Genomic DNA, 13,013 nt, shown 5'->3' on the forward strand with positions numbered 1-13,013 from the left:
GTTCTAATAAGGGAGGGAAGAGAGTCCAACTAAAGAAAGTAATACGGAGTCAACACTTTTATAGTGCCGAGTGCATTCTCACACAATAGCCATCCCTGAGTCTCAAGTAGGGGCCCAAGAAATGGCATTCCAAGTAGGAAACAGTCATAGAGGAGAGTACAGTAGAGAGAGAGAACAAATGTAATGGAATGCATAATCCTGCCAGATTTTCCTCTCATAATTTTAGTGATGGCAGCCCTTTAAGTTCTCTGAAAATCCTCCTACATACTAGTTTTTGCAAGGATGTAGCTCATTTTGTGTACAATCACCTCCACACACAAGTAGGATATATTAAATGGCCAAACAGGAAATTTGGCAGCCCATTTGGTATAGGTATGCAAAATAACCCACATAAAATCTAGTTATAAATAACTTTAAGTGTTTGCATACGGCAGAGAACACTTAGAGATGTCATTTGCTTTGTACGAATGCGCTAAGCCTTTGAAACCAGCATCACTTGATATCAGGCTAAATGCCTTATCTGAATGAAAAGACTGAAAGGAAGGATGAATAAAAACCAAACATACAATGTCCCCTGCAAGGTTCAGAAAAATGGAAGTGCCAACACTCAATAAAAATGATTAAAATGTATGCAGAACTGTATTGCTTTCCATCCGACCAGTCTCAAAAAGATCGTGAACAGTCATTAAGTGTAATCAATGGCCAATCCATCTGCAACACATGAACAAGTCCATTTTAAATAAGCCCTACGCCATGGTCTTTACCCTGATGTTTCATCTGCACTAGTGAGACATCACTGGGCAGATGTCTGCTGTGTGTTTGTTCATCCTGATGAAGTTGCTTATGAAAAGACTTATGTCCTCTCCAATTGTTTTTAAGTCCATTAATTCAAAATGCAGAGAGGCTATATAATTAATTTGTGTGTTTTAGTGACTCATAGCCTTGAGAGAGCTAAAGAAGTGGTCCTTTAAATCTTTCCCTTGACTTGGGGGTGAAAAGGAGTGATGAGTATCTAAACCAACTAGTGGAGACTGGAATAATTTCCCAGAAAGAAAAATTTCTCACCTTCACTCAATAACCTGTTCCAGAATCTGAAGGTTTAGTGATACATAGCAGTACTATTCTCTTGTTCTTCAAAGGTTCTTGAGTGAACAAAATTTGGCTTCTATAAAAGATGTCCCAGACACTTTACTTATTACTAATTATTCTTTCTTTCCTTTTTGACAAAAAACAAATGAATCTTCAACCCCCCCCTTTTTTTGCAGGTCAACAAATGTGGTATTTTAATATTTTGGCTAGTGAAACTGACAATATTATATATTCTGCCTAACAGTTTCAAAATTTAACTATGGCTTCTTCATAAATGTCCCAAATATAGAAACAGAGTGAACTATGTTTATAATTTTATAATTACTATTTAAAAAGTCTAACATTAAAAATGGAAGCTCTTCAAAGAGAACGATAAAGTCCTGACCTCAGTCTTAATAAAATTTATAGTGTGACATGTCTATAACTTCATAAAGAGTCTCTTCCCAAACCTAAACAAATATTGATTTCAGAAGAACTCAAAAATCCCAGAATTGACTGGAAGCACAAAGGTGAAAATACTGGGGAATATTTCAATTTTATCATTTAGAAATTAATCACTGAAAATCCTGAATCAGAGTTCATAACTAAACGTCTTTCTCCTGCCACCTACAGGTAATACCCGACTCTTACAATCCATTCTTAAAAGATTTCAATGGGAACTTGATAAACTAGTTTCCCAACAGCACCTTTGAGAGTTATATGAATTGGACAGCCATCTAGTTTCCTGTTGAAATTTCACAGTTCCCAGCAGGAATTCATGTCATGTCAAAATATACGAACCTTCCTGGGAAGGCACTACTAAAGTCATGGGAAAACAAAAAAGTAACCACCAGCTCATGCTACTTTTCAGGTGGAGCCAACGTCTGTATGAGGTTTCCTAACAATCAGCCTGCCCTGTTGGCATACAGCTCCTTTAACTCTACTCCCTCACAGGGGCACTTGCGAGACTCAGTCAGCTGAGTGACTCTGCCTCTTCTCAGGTCAGCTTATGATCTCAGGATCATGGGATCTAGGCCCTCCTTAGGCTCCAGCCTCAGCAGGGTGTCTGCCTGGGATTCCCTCCCTTCCTATGGCCCTCCACCCCCCTACTCTCTCTCTCTCAAACAAATCTTAAAAAAAAACTTGTCTCTTTTGTAAATGATACTTCCTGACTTACGCTTTCAGTATGGTTCGAGAGGTCATGGCCACCTGTTAAGGTTCTACTGCAACTACAAAAAAAAAAAAAAAGAGAGAGAGAGAGCGAATGTATTTCAAAAACCATATTTTAGGGGCACCTGGGTGGTTCAGTTGCTGGGCATCTGCCTTCATCTCAGATCATGATCTCAGGATCCTGGGATCAAATCCTGCATCGGGCTCTCTGCTCAGCAGAGAACCTGCTTCTCCGTCTCCCTCTCCTGCCACCCCCCATCCCCACTGTGCTCTCTCTGTGACTTTCTCTCTCTCTTTCTCTGTCAAATAAATAAATAAAATCTTTTTTCAAACATCATATTTTAAAGGACATCAAAAAGATGTGGGAACAATGAAGGCTAAATGAACAAAAATCACACAGAAGGAAGATCACTTTCTATATGAGAAGAGGGCAAATGAGGGTAAGACATTATGTGTATGTATACTCAATATGCAAACGAGACTGACAATCAGTAGGAAAATAAAAATAAAAGCAGATTTACACATAGCCGAGCTAACAGATAGCATACAAGAGCTTTCAAAATGTATGTTATAAAAAAAATTTTCAAGATGGACTCTAATGTCTTGGATGCATATTGAAATCTCTAAGATAACCACTAAAAGTCATACAACAATATGTAACTAAAAAGACTGGATGAGAAAAAAAAACAGAATGAAATACTTGTTTAACCCACAAGAAGGCAGGAAAAAGAGGGCAACAAGTAGAAAATCAGCAGCAAAATGTTACATATAAACTCACTTCAGCCATCAATTGTATTACACGTAAATGAATGAATAATCAAAAAACAAAAACTGTCAATATATGTAAAAAAATAACAGTTAACTCAGTTAACTGTATTTATAACCAGTATTATGCTGGTTGTTAAACAGGATAACAATTCCCATAAAGAGGTCCCTGTCCTACTCCCAGAACCTGTGAATATGTTGTCATATATGGCAAAGGGACTTTGCAGATATGATTAAATTAAGATCTTAAAACAAGATTATCTTGAATTGTCCAGGTGGCCCAGCTTCATCACAACTATCTTCGTAAATGAAAGAGGGATTCAGGAGAGTCAGCAGCATGAGAAAGAATGGACTGGCAACTGCTGGTCATGAACATGGAAAGGGATCATGAGCTAAGAATATGGACGGTCTCTGGATGCTGGAAGAGGTGGGGAAATGGATTTTCCCATAAAGACTCCAGCAGGAATGTAGACCTGCCAACACTTTGATTTTAGACCAGTGAGACCCACTGTGGTCCTCTAGCCTGCAGGACAGAAAGAAAATGGGTTTTTTACTATTTTAAATCAACAAGTTAATGGTAACTTGTTACAGCAGCAACAGGAAACTGATGCGATTAGTTGTAAGAGAAACATCTTAAATATAAGGCTATATATAAGTCAAAAGTAAAAAATGGTAAAAGATATATCAATAAAATAAAAACCAAAGAAAGTAAATATAACAATATTAGTACTATGTATATATAAATATATGTGTATACATAGATACATGTGTATATATGTATGTATATGTTTAATATGTATTTGTGCTTAATACATATTTATGTTATACATATATATATATTCATGTTTAATATGGAAAGAAACAAAAGAAAGAGAGAAAGGGAAAGAGACACAAATCCACTATCACCATTAGAGATTTTAACAACCTTCCCTTAAGAACTGAAAGAACGGCAGACAAAAAATTGGAAAGGGTATTATAAAGATAAGAACAACGAAGTGAACTAAACTGATTCAATGAAAAGAATATATATATAGAACAACTCCCAGTAACTGGCAGAACAGACATTCTTTTGAGGTCCACAAAGAACATTTGCAAAGTAGATCATATATTGGTTCATAAAGCAAAGCCCAACAAATCCCAAAGGACTGAATCATAGAGACAATGTGCTCTGATCCCAGCGGAATTGACCAAGAAATAAAAAAGAAGGATAACAAGAAAAATCCATCACCTGTTTGAAAACTGAGTACCACACTTCTAAACAGGAAACAGTAGAAGTTATAAAATATTTTTAAGTGAATGAAAATGAAAACGTAACTTATCAAAATGTATACATAGTATACAATGAATCTAAAACAGTGCTTCGAGGGAAATTTTAGCTACATACATATAGTATAAGAAACGTATAAAGATAGAAAATCAATTATCTAAGTTTCTGTCTCAAGAAAACAACAAAAAATTAAAATTGAGCAAATTATAAGAAAGGAAATAAAGAAGATAAGACAAATTCAATATAGCTAAAAAGCTGCTTCTTCTAAAGATATGTAAAATTGATACACTTAGCCAGACTGATCAAGAAAAAAAAATACAAAATACAAGTACATATATCAGTAATTAATGGGGGCATCACTGCAGACAGAAAGAGAGAATGTTAGAAACAAACTCATGGCAATAAATTTGTCAACCTAAATAAAAGGGACAAATTCACTGAAAAATACAGATTACCAAATGTATAGACACATAATGAGAACTTGAATCCGTAATTAAAAATCTTTCCATAAAAGTCCACAAGACTTTACTGATGAATACCTTCAAATATCGAAGGAAGAAACAATACCAAAATTAAACATACTTCTTAATAGAATAAAGTGGAAATACTTTCCATTTATTTTATGAGGCAGAATAATCCTGATACTGAAAGTCAAGAAGGATATTACAAGAAAAGAAATTACAGATCCTTATCTCTCATGAACATAGATACAAAAATCCCAAACAAAACTGTAACAAATTAAATGCAGCAATATGTAAAACAAATGATATAAGATGATCAAGGTTTTATTCCAGAAATGCAAGATTGGTTTAATATGCAAACATAAGTCAATGGAGCATGAATAATAAGAAACAAAATTTGTGAAAGGTTCTGATGGAAAATTAAATAATTTCCTCTTCAAAGGACACTGATAAGCAAAGAAAAAGATAAACTATACACCAGGGGAAATGTGATATACATATATATTTTTATAAACTAAAGAACTCTATCCAGAATATATAAAGCCTCTGTAAATCAATAACAAGAATAGAACAACTCATTTTTAAAGGGTCAAAGATTTGATCAAATGATTCACAAACAAGATACACAAATGAAAAATAAACACATGGAAAAATGTTCAACATCCTTAGTCATCAGGGATATGTAAATAAAAACCAAATGAGATATCATCACATACTCAAAAGGATGGCTAAAGTCCAAACGGTGGACATTATCAAGTGTTGACAAGGATGAGGAGAAACTAGAAAACTCATACATCAATGTTAAGAGTCTAAAATGGTACTGCTACATTGGTAAAATGTTAAGCAGTTTCTTAAAAGTTTAACATGTACTACCATACACCACAAGAATTCCACTTGTATTTATTAATTTAAAGAAATGAAAACATATGCCCACACAAAAAGACTTGCACCCAATGTTCACAGTTGTAGTATTCACAATAGCCAAAAACTGGAAATAATTCAAATGGCTTTAACATAGTAAAAAATGATACTAATAATCAAAATGTGATCTACCACTGAGGTGGAATACTACTCAGCAGTAAAAAGGCATTAACACGCAACAACAGGAAAGAATTTCAAAGACATCCTGGTAAGAGAAAGAACCCTAACACAAAAAATTATGTCTGCAGGGTTCCATTTATATAAAATTTCTAAGAGAGGCTGTGTAACTATAAAGATAGAAGATCAATGGTTTCTTGGGTTTGGAATGGGAATTACCGAAAATTAACAGAGAGGAACATTTTTTAAAAATAGATTTTCTTTTTTAGAGTAATTTAGGTTTGCGACCAATTTGAGAGGAAACTACAGACTTTTTTTCTGCCCCATGTAATCCCTGCGTCTACATATGCACAGCCTCCCCATTATCAATATCCCACGCCAGAGGGATACACTTGTTTCAATGGATGAATCTACACTCACATGACATTATCACGGAAAGTCTGGAGTTTACATTAGAGTTCATCCTTGGTGTTGTATACCCGATGGGCTTTGACAAATGTATGATGGCATGTACCCACCGTTAGAGTATTCTACGCAATAATTTTCACTGCCCTAAAAATCCTCTGTGCTCTGTCTATTCAACTCTCTACCCTCCCAACCAATGATCTTTTACCATCTCCATAGTCTTGCCTTTTCCAGAATGTCATAGACTTGGAATCATACAGTATCCAGCAGCCTTCACAGCTTGACTTCTTTAACTTAGTGATAGGCATTTAGGGTCCCTCGCAGATGAATTTTTGAGGGATGATTACTCTTTTTTTTTTTTAGTTTCTTTTTTTTTTTTTAATTTAAATTCAAGTTACTTAACATACTGGAGGAGGAAAGTATTCTTAACCCTTAATTATGACATGGAAGGATGCTCAGCATTATTAGGCATCAGGAAAATGAAAATCCAAATCATGAGATATCACTTCACACCCAATAGGATCAAAAAGACAGATACCAACAGAGGTTGGCAAGAATGTGGAAAGTTAAACCCCTGAGGCACTGCTGGTGGGAATGCAAAATGGTGAACAGTCTAGCAGTTCACAAGGTTAAACATACAATTACCCTATGGTCTAGCAATACCACTCCAAGGTATACCCAAGAGAAATTAAAACAGGTCCAAAGACTTGTACAGGAATGTTCACAGCAATAGTACTCATAATAGCTAAAAAGTAGAAGCACCTAAATGGCCATTAACTGATAAGTAAAATGTGGTATATTCATCCAATGAGATATGACTAGACAATAAAAGGAAATACTGACAGATATTGATGAACATGGGTGAACCTTGAAAACATTACACTAAGTGAAAGATACCAGACACAAAAGACCATATACTGTATGTTTCCATTTACACTAAATTTCCAGAATAGGAAAACCTATAGAAAAAGGACATAAATTAGGGTTGTCAAGGGTCAGGAAGGAGAGGCCTGGCTGAAACTGGGATGCTGACTGTTAATGGGCATGGGGCTTCTCTTTGGGGTAATGACAATGTCCTAAAATGTATTGTGGTAATGGTTACACAGCTCTGTGAACATACTTAAAACCACTGAATTGCACATTTTAAATTGGTGAATTGTGTGGTATATGAACTGCACCACAAGAAAGTTGTTATATTTAAAAAAAAAAAAAAAAACAAACTACTGTTTTGATGCAGTCAAAACAACTAGCTCATGGAGATGGTTGCATAACTGTGACCTTACCAGGTTTCTTTGTCCAAGAGCACTATCGGCATGAAGAGGTGCATTTTTTGAGGAGATGGGTAGCTAGGAGTTACCAGATCTTCTGATTTTGTTATTTTGTTTCTTTAGGGCCCTTACATTTTTCCCTTTCTTCTTTCCTTCACATTACTACCGAATCTCCAATGAATGCTCTGCATGTCAAGTCACCCCCTTATCCACTGGCTGGAATGCCTCCTGAGAAAGCCACCTCTCTTCCCATATATATTCAAATTATTTCTTTTTAAGTCCCCACCAGTCAACACCCTGATTTTGCCAAGTCCCAGACCTCCTCTTAGAGTCCACAGTGTAGGTGGTACTTGTTCTCCAGCTAGAGAGTATTCTCCATGTTTCCATCAACCCTCCCATTTCCCTTTTCCTCTCTTCTGATTTTCCTCTGCTAGACTTGGGGGTTTCTTTAACTTGAGGTAACTTGAAGTCCGTAGCATCCTAGGTCTCATAATTATGCTGTGGTTTTATCTGCTCTCTTTGTTGATCTGTATTCTTTCTTTGGAAGATGTATGGGTAGATCTGGATGTATACAGATGCCATTATGCAATGGGAACCTAGAAGCCCTATGCTGCATGTTTATAACGATCTCAGTGGAGATAGTGTAAACGACTGTCCTTGGAATCTCCAAGGGCTTTCATCTTTTTAAGGAGAAAATGTTTTAACATAGACAATAGGAGATGAGATACAAGGCAATTCAGAATTGACAGCTCCATTACATACAGAAATTGTAAATGTTATAGAAATTTCAAATAAAAGTAGAGATAGCTGTGACAAATTATTGACAAAAGCTTCATAAAGAAGGCAGAATTTTATTTTAACTTTCATGAACAAATATTTGTTATAGAATTGAAACTTGGATATTGCAACAATATCTAGTTCAATAAAAGTAACCAGATATTATTTTAGTATTTTGAGATATTAAATAGGTTTTATTTTCCTTCACATTTTTTTATATTATCTATGCTTTCCTCCATCTAATCAATGGGGTTTATTACCTATAGGGAAATATAATTCATCCAAAGTGAGCTGGGAGAGGAATTTCAGTACACACACACACACACACACACACACAAACACACACACAGCTTCTCGGGCACTCCGGAACAACAGAGAGTTAGGAAACACCCCTGAACTAAAAATTTGTTAAGTCCTGCGAACAAAACCCCTTCCCTTCCCTAGACCATGAAAGATCTCTACATAGGTTTGGGAAATAAAAGAGCATAGGGCTCCATTCCTTCTGTCTTGAAACTAAAGAATCCTTTGCTTATATAATGTCACAAGTTGTAAGAACTAGGAATAGTTACGTATTCATTATTTTCTAAACTATCCCTTAGACAAAGTTTTTATAATGTCCATCTTAACTCCACTGCCATTTAGATTGAGAAGTCAACTTTGAAAATAACATATTTTCATAATGTTTTGTCCATCTTTCCCTATTTCCCCATAATGGATTTATTCTCTCTTCCATAATATTCCCATCATGCCAGATATAAGCTATACATTGCTTCTTTTTTGGGTCTGTTTTCTTTCCTAGGTTGTAAGGCTCATGAGGGTAGGGAGCAAATCCCTTCATTTCTGTATCACCAGTTTAGCATAGTGACCAACAGTCAGGAGGTGTTTAGTGAACTGAACTTTAGTGAACTGAACTTACTTACAATAAGTAGTGATTATGAATTCTTTAGGATTGGGAAATGCGTACTCACCTTTTTCATGTCAAAAGGATCACTTTTTGCTCAGGACTGAAGTGTAGAACTATAAAAACTTTAAAAACCAAAGTGTTATAATTTTAATTATTAAATCTTGGCAACAATATCCCTTTAAATAGTGATTTTCAATATCCTTACACCTCTGAGAACCTAATTTTGTCCTGAAAGTGCAAATCTAGAGGTCATTTCATTTAATAAATATGCACTTCCTAATTAGCTGCATTCTAATGAAGTTAATCTAAAGACTAAATTTCAATTATGAATTATAAATCCTCATCTCCGTTTCCTGATTCCCTGAATTACCTATATCCGAAAATTCCCAATACACAGCAAAATGATCTGCCGAGAAGACCATCCTTTTGAACACCAACTTCATTCAGTCAGGTGAGGTGAACAGTGGTGTCTCTAATTCTTGACTTGTATGTGATTCTCCTTATGCAAAATCATGATTTATAACCACCTACTAGGTAACTTGGCTAACTTAAGGCATGCTGCACAGGTTCGGATACTTAAACTGAGCCATAAAACTAAGATCCCTGAGGTTTGTAATTAAGGCACACACTTCAGCAGTATTTAACCTGCTTCAGTTCTGAGAAATTAATTTTCATTGAAGACAGAATGGTTTTTCCTCACAATGCATAGCTCTCACACTTTATTGTGAGCATGTTTTCTCCTAAAAAAAAAAAAAATCAAATATAAAGGAATTTTTTTCCTAAGCTGAGTAGGACATACATCAGCTGACATTTATACCTCAGTTGAAAATTAATTTGTGTGACTATAAAAGCAACAGATTGTGTTATTTCACAATGTGACACTGCAATTCAAATATCTCAAATAGCATATCTGAAAGAAAAATAATTAAAAAGTTCCAGCTCACTTTCCATTAATTGTGCCAACAAATCACTAGTGCTAACCTCAAAGAAGACTAATGCTCTAATCGGAGAAAGTTCTTTCTCATTCTTGCAAGCCGTTGTGATTTGTGGTGTTACGCATGACTTTAGTAGCTTAACGTATCTCCCGATGGGCACTTTAACCCCGTTCTAGTTTGGCAGCCTACTTTACTGAATCACAGAGCTGAAAGGAAAATCCAGAGCCTTCAAGACTAGTGTGCAGAGGATCATGGACTAATATTCTCATCCATACCCTCGAGCTGGTATCAGCACCAGCTCGGTTATGCTCACCTATCTCGTGTCTCCTCTGTGGCAGTCAGTTTAGGCTAAGCGATGCAGCAATAACAAACAAACCAAAATGTTACTGGTTTCCAACCATAAACAAGGTTCATTTCTCAAATATGCTATCCACTCATCACAGATCTAAGAGCCAGGCTGAAAGAGCAGCTACTCCCTGGGGCATGCCAGTCTCAGGGCAGATGAAGAAAAGATCATTAGTAGAACCAGGATTCCTAAACTTTGGCTTGGAAATAGCACACATAATGTACTCTCACATTTCATCGGCCAAAGCATGTCACATGGCCATGCACCTAGTTAGCACCTGAGCAAGGGACAGCAAATGTTTCTAATAATACAATCAATAAGACAATAACACAATATAATCTATCATACCTCTTAAAACCACCAATCTCTATATTTCCCAAGGAAAAACTTCAAATTCTGTTCCACGTCTTCAAAGGACTTTGAATCATGTCATCCAAGTGGACAAACAGACCGACAACATTGGTTCCTCTTTCAAACTTATATTCCGGGCACATTTTCCAAAGCAGCTTGTTCCTAAAAACTAGATCTTGAAGCTCTTTAAGAATCCAATACTATCTAATCCTCCTAGAAGCCTTAGAAGTAGTCCGTGTGCCAGAGCACAGGGTAATTTACTCCTGGCAAACAGAAAAGAATAATTTACATCTGGAGAGCTGAAAAGAGAGGGTTTATGAAGAAATTGTCAGAGCTCACAAAATCCTGGTACTTCATCAAAATATACTATACTGATATAAAGGAAAAAGTATTCCAACTTTTGAAAAAAAGTCATCCAACTTCAATTTTTGAAGTGTCTTAGATTTCATTTTTAAAGTGCCTTAAATTTTTTGAATAACATTGGATTACGAATTCCATCATTTTCTAAACTTTCACCCTCCCCTTACACTCAACCCAAGCACAAATTAAAAATCATTCTTGGTTAAAGTCACCCTATGGTTTTCTCTGAATTTTAGTCTCAATTCTTGGTATTTCTGGCAGTCCTGTGTGTCTTGGCCAAAAAAGACATGTCCTTGCCGAAGACTACTAAGATCTGGCCTCCTTCCTAATTTGAACAAGGAAAAATCTGATATAGCTACTTTTTAAAAATCCTCCATGCCAATCTCCATCTCTATAATATACTGAGTCATTTCTTCTGAATCAAAATACCTTTATTCATCATTAAGTGGTTCTAAAACTGTAAGGTGAATGGTAGATGAGGAATTAGACATTCATATAATGTCAAAATAACCCCATACGCATTGCTCACTAGACAGAACAGGAAATACTTAACTGCACAAAGTATCAGAGAGCCATCACCAATGCAACCATTAATTTTAGCACCACCAAGGTTTCTTATTCTGATAGGATGCAATCTACAGCATCAATGATGACGCAAAGTTAAATAAAATTAAAAACATTTTAGACAAAATGCCTGGGTAACAAACAGCAAAGAAACAAGCTAAACACCTTGAAGAAGAAATAAGACACAACCAGAAGGTAAGACATTTCACAGGACAGTTGGACAGATATCCTCAACAAGTCAATGGCAATAAAAATACACTATCCTTACTTTAAAAAGGTGTAAGTGGGGGCGCCTGGGTGGCTCAGTGGGTTAAAAAGACGTTAAGAGACAGAACAAACACAGGCAATCTGCACCCCTCTTTTGGGTGCTTATTGGGTAAGCAGCAGTGAACGACATTTTGGGGACAAGGAAAAAGAACATTCTTTGGCTCTAAATGAGATGAAAATTATATTATAAATTTATATTATGCATACATAGGTATACAGAGAGAATCAGAGATCAAAGTAAATATATACTACACTGCTAAAAGTAGTTATCTCTGTGTGCAGGAATATGGTGACTTTTTTTTTTTTTTTAAGATTTTATTTATTTGACAGACAAGTAGGCAGAGAGGCAGGCAGAGACAGAGAGAGGAGGAAACAGGCTCCCCGCTGAGCAGAGAGCCCGATGTAGGGCTCGATCCCAGGACCCCGGGATCATGACCTGAGCCGAAGGCAGAGGCTTTAACCCACTGAGCCACCCAGGTGCCCCAATGGTGACTTTTTTCTTGGTTTTGCTAGTCGGTGGTGCCTAATTTCTTACAGCACACATGTACTGCTTCTGTAATAACACAATACTTTTTCTAGGCTTTGCCTCACCAGTTACAGGAGTAACACTTTGAATTATAGCCCTGAGTCCACTTTCTGATTTTATTTGATATTGTGTATCTACCTCAGTTAAACCTCTCTCTGTCTCTAAACTATGGGGGAAGGAAGGGAGTGGAAGAGAAAGAACTAACATTTTTTTATTTCAATGGGTATGGCAGCCATCCTAATCTATCACATTTAATCTTTATTATATTTTTATTAAAATTTATTTTAAGAGCTAAATGTTAGTTCTGAAATAGAACTATAGAACATATAGAAACACAATTTTTTGAAATTATTATATTTATTATTAAACTGGGCAGTAGAATCCCAGTTTTACAGGTGAGGTAACAGGCCCCCAAGAATTACACAACAGGCTTTAGGAAAGCTTACTGGGTATTGTTTGAGGTTACTTCATCCCAGCTTTACTGAACTTCACTGGGACCTTAGGTCTTTCCCCACAAGGACCTCTACTGAACTATTCATTG

Source organism: Enhydra lutris, unplaced genomic scaffold (assembly GCF_002288905.1).
Source record: "Enhydra lutris kenyoni isolate GAN:26980312 unplaced genomic scaffold, ASM228890v2 scaffoldscaffold1, whole genome shotgun sequence".
Taxonomy (NCBI): domain Eukaryota; kingdom Metazoa; phylum Chordata; class Mammalia; order Carnivora; family Mustelidae; genus Enhydra; species Enhydra lutris.